General features: G+C 37.9%; 1 protein-coding gene and 1 pseudogene across 13 annotated transcripts in view; one reads left to right on the top strand and one right to left on the bottom strand.

Moving 5' to 3' along the window:
* ASIP (agouti signaling protein) overlaps positions 1–23457 on the bottom strand; it is a 109110-nt gene that overhangs the window by 16296 nt on the left and 69357 nt on the right. The window lies entirely within an intron of this gene.
* Positions 1–23457, top strand: part of LOC100467905 — a 31948-nt pseudogene that overhangs the window by 7030 nt on the left and 1461 nt on the right.

Genomic DNA, 23457 nt, shown 5'->3' on the forward strand with positions numbered 1-23457 from the left:
GATTTTATTTATTTTAGAGAGAGCACAAGCAGGGGGAGTGGCAAAGGGAGACGGAGAGGGAGAGAATCTCAAGCAGATTCCATGCTGAGCACAGAGCCCCTTACAGGGTTCAATCTTATGACTCTGAAATCTGAGCCAAAATCAAGAGCTGGACTCTTAATTGACTGAGCCATCCAGGAGCCCCAGAGCTGAACAAATCTTAAGACTATGTATGAATTAGTTCCAAGAGAAAGTAGAAAAAGTTTTGAAACAGATGCCCATGTGTTTCTGGAGTGGGTCAAGATCTTCTGATCCCACAAAGTCCTCCAAGATAACCAAAGAAAACTGAAAGTGGCTCTAGCGTGCCATTCCTATTCCTAGTGTCTCTTCAATGGAAATGGCAGAATAAATGTCCAATGTTGCTGAAGTGGAGAAGATTCATCCACAATTGAAAATATTAACCTGAGCTTTCCTCTGGGCCAATAAAATGTGCAAAAACAGGCATCCACTCTGAAAACTCAAACATTTAGAAAGGAAAAGGCTTTGCCATAAATGGACTTCTGGTTATCTCTTCTACACAGACAGATTGATCCCAAATCCTAAATTCTGCTCTGTGACAATCACTAGAAATCTGATACTTTCTGGTGTCTTTCTAAAGACACCAGAAAACTGGTGACTTTCTGAAGACATTAAAGAAGTGCTAAAATTTGACTTGGAGTCAGAGTTGAGATTTTGGAGTACTTCTTTCTAAGGATTTTTTTTTTTTTTTTTTTTTTTTACTGCTAGGAAATGGAAAAAGCAGAGTAAACAAAAGAAGCCACTAGTTAGCAGAAGGTAATCTGCTTTGACTAACAAGTTCTTTAAACTTTCCAAAGTAGTAGCAGCTTCACTCATTCTGAAAGCATATTTCAGTTGCCAACTAACTCCATATGCTTCCCCTCAAAGAACAGAGGCCAAAGGAACTTCGTCTCAGACTTTACAGCAGAAGAGGCTTGCTGCTTGTTTGTCTGTAATTTCAAAGACAAGAATAAGAAAACAACCAATCATCCTACAACAATTATTCCAAACTTCATTCCATCTCATGGGCAGGAAGATTCTCACTGATGCACAATGAAAAGAAGAACTGACTCATCATCTGAAAAGCAGCAGTAAGCAGACCAGGAGAACAGGCCAGGTTTTATAAGGGAAGCAAAAGTAAAGGGTAGCATTTATTTTACAGAGGGATCTCTAACAACTCAGGTCGTTTGAAACTTTTTTTTTTTTTAAAGATTTTATTTATTTATTTGGCAGAGATAGAGACAGCCAGCGAGAGAGGGAACACAAGCAGGGGGAGTGGGAGAGGAAGAAGCAGGCTCATAGCGGAGGAGCCTGATGTGGGGCTCAATCCCATAACACCGGGATCACGCCCTGAGCTGAAGGCAGACGCTTAACCGCTGTGCCACCCAGGCGCCCCAGGTCGTTTGAAACTTAAACCCAGAAAAGAAGATGGGATCTCTGCAGGGAGCAGAAGAAAAGTGTTTCCCTCCTACTTACAGTGCCCTTTAGTCAGCCTCTGTAATGAAGGGGAGCAGAAGCAGAGTGTCTTCCCTCTCCTTAAGCAGCAGAGGCAATGTGTTCCAGTGAGATTTGTAAAAGACCTGGGGAGCTCCCAGCAGCTGGCTTAGCATCTCATCCTTCTGCTTTCAGTCGAGCGAAGACTGTGCCTTCATATTCATTCTGGCAGCCCCAAGGATGTCTAACTTCCCTATAGTTGTTGTTTGATTTCAGATATTTCTCCTCAGTTTTGGAATTGAAATTGGGGTTGACACCAAAGTTAGAAGTTGAAAAGAAAGTGGTTGCACTGAGGATACTCGGGGCCTAGATTTAATGAGAATTTACTTCAGAATGGATCCCAGGAGATAGAATGAAACTTTGACCTAAGGAATTAACCTGGAAAAACAAATCCTGCCAGAAAAGGGTTTAATTCAGCCTCTTTCAGAAATTCTGGGTGGGCTAAGGAGCACTTGGTGGAGAAATTAAACCCTAGATGGGCAGATTGCTGAGGCCTCGCTTGTCTTATTAGTAAAATCTCTTTGGAAACTTTCAATATTGGTCTTACAATTTTCAAATTTCTATGTAAGTTTCCATCAGTTGAGGGTTCTGCCCTTCTGCTGACTCTGTAGGTTATTAGGCTGTGGCTCTTCTCTTCTCCTTCCTCATTTGGGCTTTACTTGAACAAATTAGAATTACAAGGTCACAATTTATGGCACCCCCCCCCGGGTGATGTGAAGCTTAGAGGCTCTGTAGAAGGGAAAAGCTTAAGATAGAGCCCTGCAGCAAGCATTGTCTGTTTTTGTGGGGATGTCAGTAAAAGAGTGTGATAGGAAGTGGCACAGTTCTACATTAATTTAGCCTTGTTTCTCTATATCTATTTTTTTAAATTCCAGTATAGTTAACATACAGTGTTCTATTAGTTTCAGATGTACAATACAGTGATTCAACAATTCCATACATCATCTAGTGCTTGTCAAAATAAGTGTACTCTTAACCCCCTTCACCTGTTTCACCCATCTCCACCAACCTACCCTCTGGCAACCACCAGTTTGTCTCTGTAGTTAAGAGGCTGTTTTTGGGTTGTCTCTTTTTTTCTTTGTTGTTTTGTTACTTATATTCTACATATGAGCAAAATCATATAACATTTGTCTTTCTCTGACTTATTTCACTTAGCAATATTCTTTCTATATCCATCCATTTGTTGCAAATGCCAAGATTTCATTCTTTTTGATGGCTGAGTAATATTCCATTGAATATATACACCACATCTTTTTTGTCCATTCATCAGTCAATGGACATTTGGGCTCTTTCCTCAATTTGGCTATTGTTGATAATGCTGCTATAAACACCATGGTGCATGTATCCCTTTGAATTAGTATTTTTTTATCCTTTAAGTAAATACCTAGTAGTGCAATTGCTAGATCATAGCATAGTTCTATTTTTAACTTTTCGAGGAACCTCCATATTGTTTTCCAGAGTGGCTGCACCAGTTTGCATCTCCACCAGTAGTGTAATAGGGTTCCCTTTTCTCCGCATCCTTGCCAACACCTGTTGTTTCCTGTGTTGTTAATTTTAGCCATTCTGACAGGTGTGAAGTGATATCTCATGTAGTTTTGCTTTGTATTTCTCTGATGAGTGATGTTGAGTATCTTTTCATGTGTCTTCTAGCTATCTGCATGTCTTCTTTGGAAAAATGTCTATTCATGTCTTCTGCCCATTTTAAACTGGATTATTTGTTTTTCAGGTGTTGAGTTTTTTATATGTTTTGGATACTAACCCTTTATTGGATATGTCATTTGCAAATATCTTTTCTCATTCTGTAGGTTGCCTTTTAGTTCTGCTGATTGTTTCCTTCACTGTGCAGAGCTTTTTATTTTGATGAAGTCCCAATAGTTTATTTTTGCTTTTGTTTCCCTTGCCTCAAGAGACATATTTAGTAAGAAGGTGCTATGGCTGATGTTAAAGAGGTTATTGCCTGTGTCCTGTAGGGTTTTGATGGTACCTGTCTCACATTTAGGTCTTTAATCCATTTTGAGTTTATTTTTGTGTATGGTATAAGAAAGTGGTCCAGTTTCATTTTTTTTGTGTGAGTAGCTGTCTAGTTTTCCCAACGCCTTTGTTGAGGACACTGTCTTTTTCCCATTCCGCATTCTTGTCTCCTTTGTCAAAGATTAACTGGCCACACAAAGTTGATTTCTGGGTTCTCTATTCTGTTCCACGGATTTGTACGTCTGTTTTTGTGGCAGTACCATACTGTTTTGATTACTACAGCTTTGTAGTATACTTGAAACCTGAAATTGTGATACTTCCAGTTTTGTTTTTCTTTTTCAAGATTGATTTGGCTATTTGGGGTCTTTTGAGGTTCCATACAAACTTTAGGATTCTTTGTTCTAGTTTTGTGAAAAACGCTGTTGGTATTTTGACAGGGATTGCATTAAGTCTGTAGTTTGCTTTGGGTAGTATAGACATTTTAACAAGTATTTGCTCTTCCAATCCACGAGCATGGAGTGTCTTTCCATTTGTTTGTGTTGTCTTTGTTTTCTTTCATCAGTGTTTCTTAGTTTTCAGGGGACACGTCTTTCACCTCCTCGGTTAAATTTATTCTTAGGTACTTTATTCTCTTTGACAATTGTAAATGGGATTGTTTTCTTCATTTCTCTTTCTGCTGTTTCATTATTAGTGTACAGAAATGCAATGGATTTCTGTACATTGATTTTGTATCCTCAACTTTACTGAATTAATTTATCAGTTCTAGTTCTATCAGCTTTGAGCCTGACACAGGGCTTGATCTCATGACCTGAGCCAAAATCAAGAGTGGAACATGTAACTGACTGAGCTACCCAGGCGCCCCAATCCTTTGCTCCTTTTAAAATAGGGTTATTTGTCTTTCTTTGGTTGAGTTAGAAGAGTTCTTTATATATTCTGGATAAAAAAATCTTTATGAGATAAATGATTTACAAATATTTTCTCCCATTCTGTGGGTTATCTTTTCACTTTCTTGGTGGTGTCTTTTGAAGCACTAAATTTTTTTAAAAAAGATTTTATCTATTCATTTGAGAGAGAGAGAGACAGCCAGCGAGAGAGGGAACACAAGCAGGGTGAGTGGGAGAGGAAGAAGCAGGCTTCCAGTGGAAGAGCCTGATGTGGGGCTCGATCCCAGAACACCGGGATCACTCCCTGAGCTGAAGGCAGACACTTAATGACTGAGCCACCCAGGTGCCTCTGAAGCACAAAATTTTTAAATTTTGATGAAACCCTATTTATCTATGTTTTCTTTTCATTTTTGCTTTTGGTATCATATCTAAGAAACCATTGCCTAACTTAACATCATGAAGATTCCTATGTTTTCCTATTATTTCTATATTTCCTTTTCCCAAAGATTTTATTTATTAGAGAGAGACTGAGAGAGACAGAACAAGTGGGGGGCAAGGGACAGAGGAGAGGGAGAAGCAGATTCCCTGCTGAGCTGGGAGTGTGACGTGGGGCTCAATCCCAGGACCTTGGGATCATGACCTGAGTCAAAGGCAGATGCTTAACCAATTGAGCCACTCAGGTGTCCCTTATTTCTATGTTTTCTTTTAAGAGTTTTATAATTTTAGGTCTTACACTTAGGTTTATGGTCCATTGTGAGTTAACTTTTGTATGTGGTGTGAGGTAAGGGTCTGACTTCAATATTTTGCCTGCGTTTTTCTAATTGTCCCGGCAGCATTTATTGAAGACTGTTCTTTTTCCCATTGAATGGTGTTAACATGCTTGCCAAAAATCAATTTACCAAGGATGAATTGATTTATTTTTGAACGCTTAATTCTATTCCACTAATCTATATGTCTTTCTTTATGCCAATACTATAATTTTTCATTTCTGTATCAACTTGACTAGACCATGGGGTGGCCAGATATTTGGCTGTTATTTCTAGGTAAGTGACTGTGGACTTCCACTCACCAAGACCAACCTGGCTATGGCCAACACTGTCTCCAATCTGCCGGCAGCAGAGACTAACAGTGAATCCCAAATATGGCACCATTCCCTGAGATGACCAGCCAGCTACCTGGTGGCAGGTTAATTACATCAAACCATCTCAATCATGGAAGGGACAGCATTTTGTTCTTACTGGAATAGACACTCTCAATTTGGATTCACTTTCTTGGCACACAGTGTTTCTGCCAAAACTACCACTCATGGACTTATATAATGTCTTATCTATAGTCATGGTATTCCACATGGCATTGCTTTTGACCAAGGAACTCATCTCACAGCAAAAGAAGTGCAGCAACGGGCCCATGCTCAAAGAATTCACTGGTCTTATGTTCCCTAACATCCTAAAGTAGTGGGATTGATAGGATGTGGAATGGCCTTTTGAAGACTCAGTTGCAATGCCAGCTAGGTGGCAATATCTTACAGGACTGTGACAAGGTTCTCCAAAAAGTTGTATATGTTCTGAATAGATGGTACTGTTTCTCTGATAGCCAGGATTCATAGGTCCAGGGATCAAGGGGTGGAAATGGAAGTGGCACCAATTACTATTGCCCACTAGCAAAATTTTTGCTTCTTTTTCCCATGAATTTATGTTCTGCTGGCATAGAGGTCTTAACTCCTGGGGGAGGAATGCTTCCACTAGGAGACACAACAGATTCCATTGATCTAGAAGTTAATACTGCCACCCAGCCACTTTGGGCTTTTCATGGTCTTGAATTAACAATCAAAGAAGGGAGTTACTGTACTGGCTGGGGTCATTGATCCTGACTACCAAAGGAAAATTGGACTACTACTCCATTTTGTGTGTGAGTGTGTGTATCTCCTATTGGTTTTGTTTCTCTGGAAAACCATGACTAATACAAGTATCATGCTATTTTGATTACTATAGCTTTGTAGTAAGTTTTGCAACTGGAAGTGTGAATCCTCCAACTTTGTGCTTCCTTTTCAAGAGTGTTTTGGCCATTTAAGTACCTTGCATTTCTATATGAAATTCTGGATCAGTTTGATAATTTATGCAAAGAAAAGACATCTGGAAATTTATAGGGATTAAGTTGAACCTGTGGCTTAATTTGGGGATTACTGCCACCATAACAATATTAAACCTTCCAATCCCTGAACTTGGGATGTCTTTCTGTTTATTTAAATCTTTAATTTTTCAACAAATTTTTTTTTTGGTTTTCAGTGTACAAATCTTGCACTTTTTAATTAAATTTATTCTTAAGTATTTTACTCTTTTTGATATTATTTTACTTGGAATTGTTTTATAAATTTTATTTTCATGTTACTAACTGCTGATGTATAAAAATATAATTGATTTTTGTACTTTACTTGCTTATTAGTTCAAATAGTTTTTTGTGGATTCCTAGGATTTGTTGTGTACAAAATGCTGTCATGGGGGAATAAATCATGTCAATAGAGATAGTTTTACTTCTTTCTCTCAAATCTGGACATTTTTTTCTTTTTCTTGCCTAATTGCGCTGACTAGACCCTCCAGTACAGTGTTGAATAGAAGTGGTATGGAATGGACTTAAAAAAAAATCAAAACAATTTCTGACTCTCTCTCTCTCTCTTTTTAAGATTTTATTTATTTATTTATTTGACAGAGAGAGCAACGAGAGCACAAGCAGGGGGAACAGTAGAGGGAGAGGGAGAAGCAGGCTCCCTGCCGAGCAGGGAGCTCGATGTGGGGCTCGATCCTGGAATCATGACCTGAGCCAAAGGCAGATGCTTAACCATCCGAGCCACCCAGGCGCCCCCAATTTCTGACTGTTACCTCTCTTAACTCTCCTGTTCCACATGCCTTAGAAAGGAGGTTTGGTTTTGGAATGTGACTTTCTCTAGAAAGGAATCATCTCCTTTTAGCTGCTTACTCGTTAATGATCAGGATGAATGGGATAAAGAGTTATATAGACCTATTTTTGAAATTCAGGAGTTCTGCCTGGCCGTTCCTGGGCATAATGTGCCTTTCTTTCTGCCAACAGCAGCTTCAGGTCAGCATGGTTGTTATACCCTCTTGGGGATAGCCCAGCCAAAAGGATGTCTGGGTATTCAAACATAATTCTGGTTCAGCCATCTGGATTCTCTAGTTAGACTGACATGGTCCTAAATCATAAGAACAATGGCTAGTTGGTTCCATATGCTACTCATTAAATCTTCCTGCAGTTGCCTGAGCTGGCTAAGGTGGGGACATACTGTGTCTCCATCAATTTTTTTTTTCAAAATAATGGGTCTCACATTTGACTGTTGAAATGAAAATTTTGGTGTGTCTGTAGGAAGAAATGGGAAAAGGTGAAAAGGGATAGGACATACTGATTTTGTGGCTATGGAAGGCGAGTAACAACCCTAGCATCTGGAGAAGGAATATCTTAAGCCCTAGGAAATGTAGGGGACAATTAATGTTCTTTTCCCTTTAGATTTAGCACTGCAACCTGGCAAAACAATCATATTGTTTGTGTGAGGCAGTTTGCTATCACGCTGGCAATCTCAACTCCTGCCAGATTTGTCTTTCTTGTTCATGTGCTATGAAAACAAACAAAAAAAAGTCATGTGGACATGGTCCGACACTGTATCTTTTGTGCCTGATGTTATCAACATCAGCTGACAAAGAGGGATACCCCATTCCCCCCGCATATGTGTGCAAACACACAGACTGGCATAACCATGTTTCAATCTGACTGGTACAAAATCATATGCATCTTCTGATGTCTGAGTGGCCTTGGTTGTGCTATGAATGGTGATTGAGACTAGCCTTAGACCACATTCTGGCTGTCTGAAATACGACCAGTTGATCCTCTCTGAGACTTATTCATAGTTGGCCGAGTCTGGAATCCTGGCAGACATAGCTGAGGTTAATGCTATAGATTGGCCTCATCCTGATGCTTGGGAGACCTGCTGACAGTAGCCTATGCTATATGAGATAAACGGAATGGATTTTGTTACAGCCCCTATCAGCCAAATTAATCAAAGTGGCCAAGAGAATGGCTTCCGCCAGAAGCCAGGATGATGTAGAACGGAGGTTGGATGTTGTTGGGAGATACTCTGTCATGGGACTCCTATGCTCCTCTTCATCTTATAGAGTATTCCAAGAGTGAAAGGTATTCTTTACCATTACCCAGCTCTATATCCAGGCTATTGCTCAGGACTGTCTTTGTAGGAAGCAACCTTAAAGTATGAGGTGATTCTTCCGTAGGACAAAAAGTAGGATTGCATACAGTGGATTGCCAAAGCTCATAGACACGGAGAACAGATTGGTAGTTGCCAGAGGTGGGACTGGGGTGAGGGGAGCAAAGTGGGAGAAGGAAGTAAAAAGATACAAACTTCCAGTTATAAAATAAATAAGTCAGGAGATGTAATGCACAGCATGGCAATTAGAATTAATAATACTATGTTGCATATTTGAACATTGCTAAGAGTATATCTTAAAACTTCTCATCACAAGAAAAAAAATTCTGTTACTGTGTAGTGATGGATGTTAACTAGACTGATTGTGGTGATCATTTTGCAATATATAAAAATATCAAATCATTATGTCATATACCTGAAATTAATATAATGCTATATATCCACTATACTTCAATAAAAATATTACATGATATACAAATAAAATAAACTGTAGATGTTGCAACGCAACAAAACAGTGGGCTCCCCAAGCTGCTTCTCTTACATAAAACATTTCACCATGTTGCAGACATCTATTTGGGTCTCTGTATTGTCCCTGGTGAAGTTGGGAGCAAGGGGAACGGATGTAAAAATTGATGCTCATGCTGCTTGTTGTATGGTGAGTAATAAAATACTTTGTCTCATCCAGTACATTTTTCATCTCTATAAATTCGATTTGGGTCATTTATCTTCCATGTCTCCATTTAACATGGTCAATCCTCTCTTTCGCTTCTTTACATTAGGATACAGTAAAAATGACTATTTTAATGTCCTTGCTACTAATTCTATCATATGTATCATTTTTTAAAAATATTTTTTTATTTATTCATTTGACAGAGATAGAGACAGCCAGCGAGAGAGGGAACACAAGCAGGGGGAGTGGGAGAGGAAGAAGCAGGCTTCCAGCAGAGGAGCCTGATGTGGGGCTCGATCCCATAACGCGGGGATCACGCCCTGAGCCGAAGGCAGGCGCTTAACCGCTGTGCCACCCAGGCGCCCCCATATGTAACATTTCTGAGTTGGTTTCTATCAATTTATTTTTATCCTAATTATGGGTCATATTCTCTGCTTCTTTAAATGTACAGTAATTTTTTTTGGATTACCAAACATCGTGAACCAACTACCACTGGTTATATATTTTATATTCTTGAAATATCCTTGAGTTTTGTCCTGGGATGTAGTTAAGTTACTTGGGAACAGCTTTATTATTTAAGGTCTTGATTCTAAGCTTTCTTAGACTGGACTAGAGCAGCCTTTAAACTAGGACTAATTTTTCCCCAACATTCAGGCAAAACCCTTCTGAATTATCTTCCTGATGCTCTGTGAATTATGTGGCGTTTCCCCCCTGAATGGTAGGAATAGGCACTAGTCCCAGCCCTGTGTGATCACTGGTATTTTTTTTTTCCTGCTAATCCTTTAAGTGGTTCTTTCCCCAGCCTCAGGTAGTTTCTTCATTCCTTTCTGATTCTCTGTCCTGTAAACTCTATATGCAAACTCTATGTAAACTCTATAAAGGTGTCTTTAAATGCCTCAAGTCAGGGAGATTGCCAGTTTGCCTGGATTTCACCTCACTGCACCATGGGCTGGAAATTACAGTCATTAAGTCGCTTATTTTCCATCTTTCAATGATCCCTGGCTTTCATAACCTGGTGTCCATTAAAACCACTGTTTGATATATTTTGTTCCATTTTTTAGTTGTTTAGGGGGAGGGTAAGTTCAGTACCAGTTATTCCATCTTGTTTGGTTGTGTTCATTCTATTTGATGTAACGAAGTTAAGGTCCTGAATAGAAGTATGCTGTGTTCTTAACCATCTGTAAGAGTCGGGTACATACATACTATCCTAAACTCTTATCAGCAGTGTAGTTGATAAATTTCCAGTATTCTACCTCTTAGGGGAGTAATCAAGTGTCAAAAACATGACTTTGGAGTTGGTCAGACAACTTGGGTTTAACTTCTGCCTTTATCATTAGCTAGTTATATAACCATGGACAGGTTCCTTGAGCTTCAGTTTTCTCATTTGGAAAATGAGAATAATACCTATTTATTAGAGTCATTGAAATAACTAATAAAAAATGTGTATCCTAATGGCTGGTACATAGTAAAATCTCAATAAATGGTAGCTATTATTACCAAAGCCACTTGTCTTACTAGTAACATCAGTTTCTGCATAGGTATTCAAATTTGATAAACTATAAGCCAAGTGAGGATATTGCTGCTTTATTGCAAAGCTGTCATTTATCTTAAAATTAAATTTTGCAGCTTTCTTGGATGGCCCTATCTTGCAGACAATTTATGATGATGTTTTTTAATTGTGCTTCTTGATGATATCAAATTTATATTCATAATGGCCCAGAAAATGCACTAATTAATATAAATTATGTACATAATACACAGGTAGAATGTTTTTGTTAATATGGTCAGTTGATATATGAGATACATGTTCTAAAATAGCTATAGATCTATTTTTGTGGTTACTAAGTAAATATTCAAAGTCCAGGTGTTTGTATAAGCCAACAATAAATTAAAAACAATAATAGCAAAATAAAAATATCTCATTCACAGCAGAAAGAATTACAAAAATAAAATAAATAGGAATACATTTAAGCAACTACAAGGATATATATGAAAAAAAGCTATAATCTCTATTGAGAGACACAGGAAAAACTTGAATAAGTGGAAAGACAAGCTATTTTCCTTGATGGTAATAATTATAACTGTGAACAAAAACTGCCCCCAGATTAATATATAAATTTAACATTATCTCTGCCTAAACGCCAATGAAATTTTTATTTTTTAAATTACGTCTGAGGTTCATTTGAGAAAACTGTGTTCCAAAGATTGTCAGCACATCTTGGTTGTGCAATTTCAACAGGGATTAAGCCAGTGTGGGAGCCACAGATGCTACTCCACCACTCTTTTGCATCATTTCATTAGCGGCATCTCAGAAGTCCTAGTAGGACAATCCCAGGAGTCCTCTTTCATTGTCTTGATTTTCTCAAGCAAGCACATTCTGTTAGACCCCCAAATCTGGAAAGCTTCTTCCTTTTTTTACTCCAGTCTCTACAGAGTCACTGAAGAAAACGTACACATGTTTCTGATTCATTACTATGTTATGAGGATCATTCTTTTTTTTTTTTTTAAAGATTTTATTTATTTATTTGACAGAGATAGAGACAGCCAGCGAGAGAGGGAACACAGGCAGGGGGAGTGGGAGAGGAAGAAGCAGGCTCGTAGCGGAGGAGCCTGATGTGGGGCTCGATCCCACAACGCTGGGATCACGCCCTGAGCCGAAGGCAGACGCTTAACCGCTGTGCCACCCAGGCGCCCCGTTATGAGGATCATTCTTAAAAACCTTTTAACGTCTATAAGCCTTTAGAGCCACTCAGTAGGACTGTCTATTAGTCTCCTGGAACATGAGTACCTCCTTCTATTTCATGGCCAGTGGAGCAGAATGGCTATGATTAGGAAGAACAGTTCTGAAGCTGGATGTGGTGAAGTCACATGGATCTTGAGAAGGAAGACACGCAAACACCAGCCCAATCCTCCTGAGGAGACAGTGTATCTTTCCCTAAATGTCTCTCATGTGTTTCTTCTGAGCGTCATTTGCATTAGTATCACCTTAAGAGCTTGTTAAAGATCCCTGGGCCCCACTTTAGATCTTTAAGTCAGGATCCCAGGATCTAGGTCCTTAATACATGTTTTTCACAAGTTTCTCTACATGCTAAGCATTCTAAAATGCCCCCTACTCTTTCTCTAGTTTTGGAGTTGCTCTATCTGATAAATACTGCCCTCTAAACAATGGTTCTCAGAATTCCTACCAGTTTTTAAAAAGGTACTTCACAGGTCCTGAGCCCTAAACCTCACAGAAAGACTCCTAAGGCCTGGGCTACTTATAAGAAAAAAGATACCCTAGAGGTAAACATTCTCTATATCCATAAACCGTGTCCATTCTTTCTTTAAAATGTCCCCTACTCTTTTCTATTTCTATTCCGGCTGCCATACCCTAGAGACCCTTATCACCATAATTAGACTCACACACAGCCTTTTTTAGTCTGTATGACATCAATCTTCCTTCTCTCAAATCTTTCCCACTACTACCCCCTGCCCACCTGCTCAAAAGCCTGAAAGAACTCTTAGTATTAACCATATCAAATCTAAACTCCTTTGTTTGTTTTCCAGGCCCTTTACAATGTATCCCATTTTGCTTTATTTCCCACTATTGTACACATGCTTTCCATTTACTGCCCACATACATGTTCTGCTCATCTCAACCCATGGGACACATTTATCTCAGTGCTCCCAAAGCATGGTATAAGGAGTCAGAATAGGGGTCCAATAAATGTGAGCCAACTGACTCAGCAGTTGGCATTTGTTTCCCTTTTGATGCCCTCCCTTTTTCTATTTAATCCCACAAATCATTCAAGTATCATATTCTGCTTACAGACTTCCCAAGTTTCTCTAACTCTTATGGCCTCCATATTTATTAGGTAGAAAACAAACAAACAAAAAAACAAAGAAGAGGGTAAAAGGAAGAGCGAGAGGAAGAGAGGGAGGAAGGGAGGGAAGGAGGGAAGAAAACTTCTCCACAACACAGAATTGGCTTTAGGAGTTGCAAAAGCAAAGGGAAGAGAAGAAAAGGCTAGTAGTCTGAGAACCCACTTTGACGCTACTCAGGAAACAGTTCAGTTAGGAATGTTCATTGGCTTTCTGTAGTGCCATATAATCAGTATCATTCTGTTCAGAACACATATACTCTCAGCGTTCCTTGCTAAGTGTTTCAGAAGCATTCTTTCTGTTTCCCCCATGTTAGTTCAGGATTCATTTCTTCCTGCTTCCCTGATGGCCCATATTGAGCTAAATGCCCCCTTCTCCACATTCCCACGGAACCCTTTTAACTCAGTATCTTATACTGAAAGTGCTGGTTTGTGAGTCTGACTCGCCCTTAGACTACGGAATTTCATGAGACAAGGTCCAGGCTCTCTCGTCTTGTATTATCTCTATAGACTCTGTACGAGTAGATGCTACAGAAATGGCCTCTGAAGTAACTAGGCTGTAAGCTTTGCAGGGTGGGAAACCATGTTTTACACTAATTTTTATATTATGAATAACAAGCTCAGTGGTTAGGTGTTAAGACAAAGCTTGTTAATGTTACTATTTCTGTGCTCTGCTCCTCGTAACCTTACCCTTGCCAAACCCTAGTTACTGAGCATTTAGTAAATACTCAGCAGACTCTTACCAACTGAGATTAATGAGGGTGGCACTGTGAGAGAAAAAAACAATAAACAAATCCATTAATTAGACTGTTTAGAAATTCGTGCTTCATCTAATTGTTAATAAGAACTTCTGCCTCACTTTCATACTTTCAAAGAATATGCTTTAGAGCCAGGCAGAATTAGATTTGCCTGGCTCCAAAGCTTATTAGACTCATGGCTCTTCAATTTTGCACTAGCTATTTGACCTGTGGTAGGGCCTTTTAGAGCCCTAAATTAAAAATGGAAATGACAGGGGGCACCTGGGTGGCTTGGTTGGTTAAGCGTCTGCCTTTGGCTCAAGTCATGATCTCAGGGTCATGGGATCAAGCCGTCCTTTGGGCTCCCTGCTTGGGGAGTCTGTTTCTCCCTCTGCCCCTCTCCCCTGCTCATGTTCTCTCTCTCTCTCAAATAAATAAAATCTTTAAAAAAATAAATAAATAAAAATGGAAATAACAGTACATATTCTGTAGGATCATTATGAGGACTGAATGTGATAACATATATAAGGTGTCTTAGCACCATACTTAGTACACAATAGGCATCAACCAAAGTTAGCTATTGCTTCTTGATCCTGTCCTTCCTCAAGAGGGTCACTTGGGTCACACAATATCTACTGGATTATAAGATATTATCTAGTCTAGCCTATGGTTAGCTTTCCTGTTCTCACACTACTTGTTCCATAAAACCTATTAGTCTATATCTATATACATTTGAGTGTGTAATATGTATTACTTGGGAGTATGTGTGTGCACATCTATATGGCTTTGTGTGTACATCTGTGTGCAAGAGCCATAGGCTTTCAGCTATCCTTGCATTTGATTTGAGAAACTTCAGAGGCTTTAATTAAAATCACTACTTAGGGCACATTGTCCTTTCCTCTTGCGGCTTTCACCTCCACCTACCCGATTTCCCCTGTTAAATGAAAATATAGTGAGAAGTTCCCGGATTAAGCTACAGTGAGCAGATTCCACTATCAACATGTAAAAGCAAATAGGGAGTACTCCCTAGTATTATCAAGTTATAAAACCCAGATGCTGCTATAGCTCACGATGGAAAAATGATGAATGGGTAATGCCACTTTGCTTCAGTGGGAGTGAATGAAGGTAATGAGTGAGGGGATATATCTCCAACTTCCCATTTTCTGGGGAGAGTAGGTGAGTGGAAAATTTATAAGGCACACCAAGTAGCCTTGGTGAGTAGCTCCAAACATCAGTTCTGTTTGTGGCATCTCTCATTCTGGTCTGAGTGCCTATGGCAGATTTCCCCCCCGATAATGCTGAAGCCAAACCTCCATGCTAGCAATTTTTATCCCTCTAGGTAATTGTCAATTATTTCCAGAATCATTAGAAAGCCTAAAAATATTTTCCAAAACAAAGTTGATTTTAATTAACATATATGTATACACACATATATTTAATATATTTTATATATATTTACACACATATATTTAATATATAGTATACACACATATGTATATGTATATATACCTACTTCTAGCAAAGGCTGGCTACTTAGGCTGCTACACACAAACATCTTGCTGAGAACAATTAGGAAACGTGAACAAATTATTATTTTTTAAACACCAATTTGAAAGCATAGAGGAGCTAACAAAGCAATGATAATTTGCTGGTCCAAGATCTGGAAAAAAAGAGAAGCTAAAAAGGTGAGCTGGTGTTTGGGGAAACCCTGAAGATAACTGCTGATTCTAAAAACAAAAAGGGCACTGAGAAGGTGAAAAGAGCTTTCAGCAATTTCCCTGCCAGGAATGGCAAGACAAAAATTACTGTAAAGAGCATGAAAAGGAAGAAGGGCCCTGGTAAACACCCCAGGCTTTCAACTGGGACCATGAAGGACTTCACCCTAGTGATAAAGATGAACTGGAAGTAGACCACTACTCATAAGGATTGAAGCTCAGCTTTGAATTTTTCAGACATTTATTGGATGAAGGTATTCAGGCCCTAGCCCATCTGTTTGACAGAAACAAAAGTGAATCCTCTCTGAAGGGATATAACATCATATAGAACTTCAAATCATCTCTGGAGTTCAGCAAGCTTTTTCAAAGAAATTGATGATGTGATTCTAACATTTATATGGAAATGCAAAGGACCCAGGGCTTAGAATAACCCAAATGATACTGAAAAAAAGGAAGAACAAAGCTAAAGTATTTATACTCCTGAGTTCAGAATTTATCATAAAGTTACAGCAGACTTCCAACAGAAGTAGATAGAAATAAATTAATAAGCAGAGTCAAGTCTAGAATAGGCCCAGACATATAGAGTTGATTAATTATCAACTAAGACACCAAATCAATTCAATTGGGAAAGGTAAGTCTATTTAACAAATTGTGCTGAAACAACAGCATATCTCCATGGAAAGAATTCTGATCCTTACTGCACTCCATACACAAAAATAATTCAAGATGGATCACAAACCTAAATGTAAAAGCTAGAACCATAAATTTTCTAGAAGAATATCCTTGCAACCATGGAATAGGCAAAGCTTTCTTAGGCATAATGTAAAATGTAATAACCATAAAAGTAAAAAGCAAAATATTGGACTTTAAGAAAATTAAATTTTTTGCTCATCAAAAGACACCATTTTGAAAGTGAATAAGCAGGCAACAAACTAAGAAAAAAATATTCCAATATATATACATGGCATAAGATTTGTATTCACAAAATATGAAGAACTACAGAGAATTCCAGGAAGAAGATCAACTAAGAAGCAAAGGGAATCTGCCTCTCCACCTAGACAACATTTGAACTGACAGAATCTGTCTAATGTAACTATCTAGGAATTCTAAATTCTATTAAGGCGTATGACTTCCAGGGAAAAGCATTCACAGTAAGTTGTGCTTAATTTTGGCTCTTAGTACAGTAGCAGCTACCTGTGGCAGCCAGCTGTGCACACGTTCCTGGAGGAGCTTGCACATAGCTTGCTGAACCAGGGTGGGTAAAAAAGAACCCTCCAGATACCAGGATCTGTGCTCTGATTGCTGATTCCTGCTTCTTTTTTTGTTTGTTTGTTTGTTTTGTTTTTTAAAAGATTTTATTTATTTATTTGACAGAGAGAGAGACAGCCAGCGAGAGAGGGAACACAAGCAGGGGGAGTGGGATAGGAAGAAGCAGGCTTCCAGCAGAGGAGCCTGATGTGGGGATCAATCCCATAACGCCGGGATCACGCCCTGAGCCGAAGGCAGACGCTTAATGACTGAGCCACCCAGGTGCCCCTGATTCCTGCCTCTGATCACAGAGGTACAGACAAAAAAAGGGGTGGTCAGTATTGTTGCACTTCCCCACATTGTCACAAGCCCCTTGCTCTATAGCCAAACTGACTTTCAGTCGATTTAAAGGGCCAGCACCCATTTCCCCCTTTCATTTCTCTCTTTTTCCCCTTTTGGAAGTCAGACATTATGGAAGCCATACTAAGACATTCAGAAACAACCAAATATACAAGGGAAATTAAAAAGTGACCATAGAAAGGCTTAAGAAGAAAGACTTAAGAAGACCTTAAGTTTATGCCTCAGGCTGATCCTGGGCAAAGAAACAGTCTACCACAATCAACAAAACAAAATAAAAAATAACAAAAACAACAAACCTTGGAAAAGGAGGAGAATGTGAATTCCAGAGATAGCACATTATGATTCAAATATCCAGTTTCAAAAAAAAAAATCACAAAGCCTATAAAGAAATAAGAAAATATGGCCATTCAAAGGAAAAAAATAAATAAATCAACAGAAACTGTCCTTGAAAAAGATGTGATGTCAGAAGCACTAGCCAACTTTAAAACAACCATCTTAAGGAAGCTTGAAGAACTAAAGGAAGATGTGGAGAAAGTCAGGAAAACCATGTGTGAACAAAATGGAAATGTCCACAAAGAGTTGGAAAACCTAAGAAGAAATCAAAAAGTAATTCTGGAGCTGAAAAGTACAGTAATGGTAAAGAAAAATTCACTAGAGGAATTCAAAGGCCAAAGAAAGAATCAGTGAACTTGAATATAAGACAGTAGAAATTATCACATCTGAAGAACAGAAAGAAAAAAGAAGAAAAGTGAACAGAACCCAAGGGACCTGTGGGACACCACTGAATTGACCAACATATGCATTTTAAGGGAAGGTAGAAGAGAAAGAGAGAGGGGTTGGGTTGGAGAGGGAATGGGGCAGGGGGAAAATCTGAAGAAATAATGGCTGGAAACTCCCCAAATTTGATAAAGGGCAAAAATATAAATGAGAAGTCCAACAAGATGAACTCAGAAACCCACACCAAAACACATTTATAATCACTTTCAAAAGACAAAGACAAAGGGGGAATCTTGAAATTAGCAAGAGAGAAGCTACTCATCACATACAGGATCCTCAATAAGATAATTAGCATATTTCTCATCACAAACTTTAAAAGGCCAGAAGGCGTGGGCAGATATATTAAAAGTACTAAAAGAAAACAACCTGTCAACTGAGAATCCTATATTCAGTGAAACGGTCCTTGAAAAGTGAGGTAGAAATAAATTCCCAGATAGATAGACCTAATTTCTAGATAGATAAAAGCTGAGGCAGTTTGTTACTACTAGACCTTACCCTGTAAGAAATGCTTAAGAGAGGCCTGCAAGGTGAAAAGACACTAGACAGTACCTTGAAGATGTATGAAGAAATAAAGATTTCAATAAGAGTAATGCATGGGTGTTAGATTTCAATAAGAGTAATGGATGGGTGTTTAAAAAAAGCTAGTACTGTTGTAACAATGGTTTGTAATTCTAATTTTGTCTTCTAGATGATTTAAGAGACATTTGAAAATAATTATTAGTCTAAAAGCTGGTATTACTATAACTTTGGGTTATAATTCCACATTTTATTTACAACATAACTTAAGAGATTAATAAATTTAAAATAATTAAATGTTTATGTTTTGGGGCACACAATGTACAAAGATATAATTTGTGGGGTGCCAGGGTGGCTCAATTAGTTAAGATCCGATTCTTGATCTTAGCTCAGGTCTTGATCTCATGGTCATGAGTTCAAGCCCCGCACTGGGCTCCACACTGGGTGCAGAGTCTATTTTTAAAAAGACAGAATTTTGTGATATCAACAACTAAAAGGAGTAGGGATGGAGCTATTAAGGAACAGAGTTTTTGTATGTTATTGAAAATAAGCTGGTACAAATTCAAATTAGACTGTTATTCACATTAGGATGTGAAATGTAATCTCCAGAGTAACCACAAAGAAAATAGCTATAAAATATACCCAGAAGGAATGAGAAAGAAATTTAAACATTTCACTACAAAAAAATCAACTAAATACAAAAGGAGACAGTAATATAAGAAATGAGGAACAAAAAAGGCTATAAGGCATATAGAAAAGAAATAGCAAAATAACAGAATTAAGTCCCTCCTTATCAGTAATTACTTTAAATGTAAATGGATTAAACTCTCCAATAAAATACAGAGATTGGCAAAAAATAAAAAATAAATACAGAGATCGGCAGAATGAATAAAAACACACAAGTCAACAATATGCTGTCTACAAGCAGCTCCATTTGTATTCAAAGAAACACACAGATTGAAAGTGAAATGATAGGCAAAGATATTCCATACAAATTGTAATCAAAAGAGAGGAGTGGCCATACCAGTATTAGACAAAATATACTTTAAGTAAAAAAGGGTTACAAGATAAAAGAAAGACATTATATTAATAAAAGATTCAACAAGAAGATATAACAATTATAAGCATTTACTTACCTAACAACAGACATATCATCAAAATTATGAGGCAAAAACTGACAAAATTAAAGGGAGAAATAGACATAAAAATAATAGCTAGAGACTTCAATATCTCACACTCAATAAATGATAAAACAACCAGACAGAGATAAACAGGATTTTAAACAACACAATAAATCAACTAGACCTAATAGACATATATAGAGCACTCCATCCAACAAGAGCACAGACATTCTTCTCAAGTGTACATAGGACATTTACCAGGATAGACCACGTTAGGCCACAAATTAAGTCTCAGGAAATTAAAAAAGACAGATATCATACAAAGTATCTTCTCTGAGCACAACTGAATGAAGTTAGAAATCAACAACAGAAGTAAAACTAGAAAATTACACATCTGTGGAAATTAAACAGCACATTTAACCAACCAATGGAAAAAAAAGAAAAAAGAACAACAAATGGATCAAAGAAGCAACCACAAGGGAAATACTTAGAAATGAGTGGAGGGGCGGCTGGGTGGCACAGTGGTTAAGCGTCTGCCTTCGGCTCAGGGCGTGATCCCGGCGTTATGGGATCAAGCTCCACATCAGGCTCCTCCGCTGTGAGCCTGCTTCTTCCTCTCCCACTCCCCCTGCTTGTGTTCCCTCTCTCGCTGGCTGTCTCTATCTGTCAAATAAATAAATAAAATCTTAAAAAAAAAAAAAAAAGAAAAGAGGGGAAACAAAAATACAACATACAAAAGCTTATGGGATGTAATGAAAGCAGTGCTACTGGGAAATTTATAGTTATAAATGGTTACATTAAAAACAAAAAAGAACTAAAATACAACTTAACTTTACACCTTAAGGAACTAGATAAAGAACAACAAACTAAATAAGATTTAGCAGAACAAAAGAATAAAGATTAGAGCAGAGATAAATAAAATAGAAAAACAATGGAGACAGTTAATGAAACCAAAAGTTAGTTCTTCAAAAAGATCACCAACATTGACAAACCTTTAGCTAGAAGGAGCAAGAAAAAAAGAGAAGGTTTAAGTTACTAAAATCAGAAACTGAAAGTGGGAGCATTACCAGCAATTCTATAGAAATAAAGAAGATTTATGAGAGTACTATGAACAATTGTATGCCAACAAATTGGATAACCTAGATGAAATGGACAAATTCCTATAAACACAAAACCTATCAAGACTAAATCATTAAAAAAACACTAAATCTGAATAGAGCTATGACTAATAAGGAGATTGAATCAGTAATAAACAATCTTCCAGCAAAAAAGGGTCTGAACCTGATGGCTTCACTGGCAAAATCTACCAAACATTTAAGACTACCAATCCTTCTCAAACTTTTCCAAAAAATTAAAAAGAAAAGGACACTTTCTAACACTTCCTGTGAGGCCAGCATTACCCTGACATCAAAGCCAGACAAAGACAACATCCCTTATAAACATTGATACAAAAGTTCTCAACATGACACTAGCAAATCAAATTCAGCAGCATATTAGAAGATTATATGCCACTAAATGGGATTTATTGCTGGAATGCAAGGATGGTTCAATACACAAAAACCAATCAATATTACACAGTATATTAACAGAATGAAGGAAAACCCCCCACATGGTCATCTCAAATGATACAGAAAAAGCATGTGGTAAAATTCAATACCCTTTTATGGTTAAAAATAAAACACTAAAAAACTAGGACTAGAAGGAGACTACAATACAAGTTTATATATAATATAGATGCATATACAATTTCATACATTTCAATATAATTTCATATATGGCTACAATAAAAGCCATATATGAAAAATCCAAAGCAAACATCATACTCAATGGTAAAACACTGAAAGCTATTCCTCTAAAATCAGGAACACTTCTACTTAAAAATATTATTGGAAGCTCTAGCTAGAGCAATTAGGCAAGAAAAAGAAATAAGAGGCATCCAAACTAGGAAGGAAGAAGTAAAATTATCTTTGTCTGAAGATGATATTATCTTATATGTATAACACCCTAAAGATTCCACACAAAACTGTTAGAAATAATACATGAAATTCAGCAAAGTAGCAAGATACAAAATCTATACACAAAAATCAGTTGCATTTCTAAACACTAACAATGAGCAAAAACAATTCCCTTTATGATAGTATCAAAAAGAATAAAATACTTAGAAGTTAACTTAACCAAGGATGTGAAAGACTTATAAAATGAAAACATTCTGAAAATTGTAAGACACTCATGAAAGAAATTGAGGAAGATACAATTTATGGAAAAATATTCCATGCTCACAGATTAGAAGAACAAATATTGTTAAAATCTCTATGCTACCTAGAGTGATCTATACATTCAATGCAATCCCTATCAAAATACCATCAATGTTTTTCACAGAACTGGAACAAATAATCCTAAAATTTGTTTGGAACCTGAAAAGACTCCAAATAGCCAAAGGAAAGTTGAAAAAGAAAACCGAAGCTTGTGGCATCACGTTTCCAGACTTCAAGCTATATTACAAAGCTGTAATCATCAAGACAGTATGGTACTGGCACAAAACAGACATATAGGTCAATGAAACAGAATACAGAACCCAGAAATGGACCTTCAGCTCTACGGTCAACTAATCTTCAACGAAGCAGGAAAGACTATCCAGTGGAAAAGAGACTGTCTCTTCAACAAATGGTGTTGGGAAAATTGGACAGCCACATGCAGAAGAATGAAACTGGGCTATTTTCTTACACTATACACAAAAATAGACTCAAAATGGATGAAAGACCTAAATGTGAGACAGGAATCCATCCAAATCCTAGAGAACACAGGCAGCAACCTCTGTGACCTTGGCTGCAGCAACTTCTGGCTAGACACGTCTCCAAAGGCAAGGGAAACAAAGGCAAAAATGAATTATTGGGACTTCATCAAGATAAAAAGCTTTTGCACAGCAAAGGAAACAGTTGACAAAACCAAGAGACAACTAACAGAATGGAAGAAGATTTTTGCAAATGTTTTATCAGATAAAGAGTTAGTATCCAAAATCTATAAAAAACTTATCAAACTCAACACCCAAGGAACAAATAATCCAGTCAAGAAATGGGCAAAAGACATGAACAGACATTTCTCCAAAGAACACATCCAAATGGCCAACAGACACATGAAAAAATGCTCAACATCACTCGGCATCCGGGAAATACAAATCAAAACCACAATGCGATACCACCTCGCACCAGGCAGAATGGCTGAAATTAACAAGTCAGGAAAAGACAGATGTTGGTGAGGATGTGGAGAAAGGGGAACCCTCCTAACATTGTTCTTGGGAATGCAATTTGGAAGACTTAATATTGTTAAGATGTCAAAACTACCCAAGGTGATCTACAGATTCAATGCAAGCCTTACCAAAAACCTAATGATGTTTTGGCAGAAATAGAAAAACATCATCCTAAAATTCACACGGAATATCAAGGGACTCAAAGAGCCAGAATAATTTTGAAAAAGAAGAACAAAGCTGAAGGACTTATACTTCCAGATTTTAAAAACTTAATACAGGAGGCTGGGAGGATGGGAAGTAAGAAGACCCTAAGCTCATTTTGTCCATGGATACAATTAGGTAACATTCACCAGCATAAATAGCCCAGAAAACAACCCGAGGACTGGCAGAACAACTCCATAACAAAAGGTAAAGAAGAGGCCATATTGAGAGAGTAGGATGGACAGAGACACGGTGGGGAGCAAAATGGACCTCTGCTATCAGCTGGGGTGTTGGGGATGGGCCTTGGGCATGGAGAAGGGAGAGAAATAGACTATCACACCAGAACGCCCACACAGGGAAGACAAATCCCTATAACATTTGGTTTTTTTTTTTTT

This window comes from Ailuropoda melanoleuca, chromosome 13 (genome assembly GCF_002007445.2).
Source record: "Ailuropoda melanoleuca isolate Jingjing chromosome 13, ASM200744v2, whole genome shotgun sequence".
NCBI lineage: Eukaryota > Metazoa > Chordata > Mammalia > Carnivora > Ursidae > Ailuropoda > Ailuropoda melanoleuca.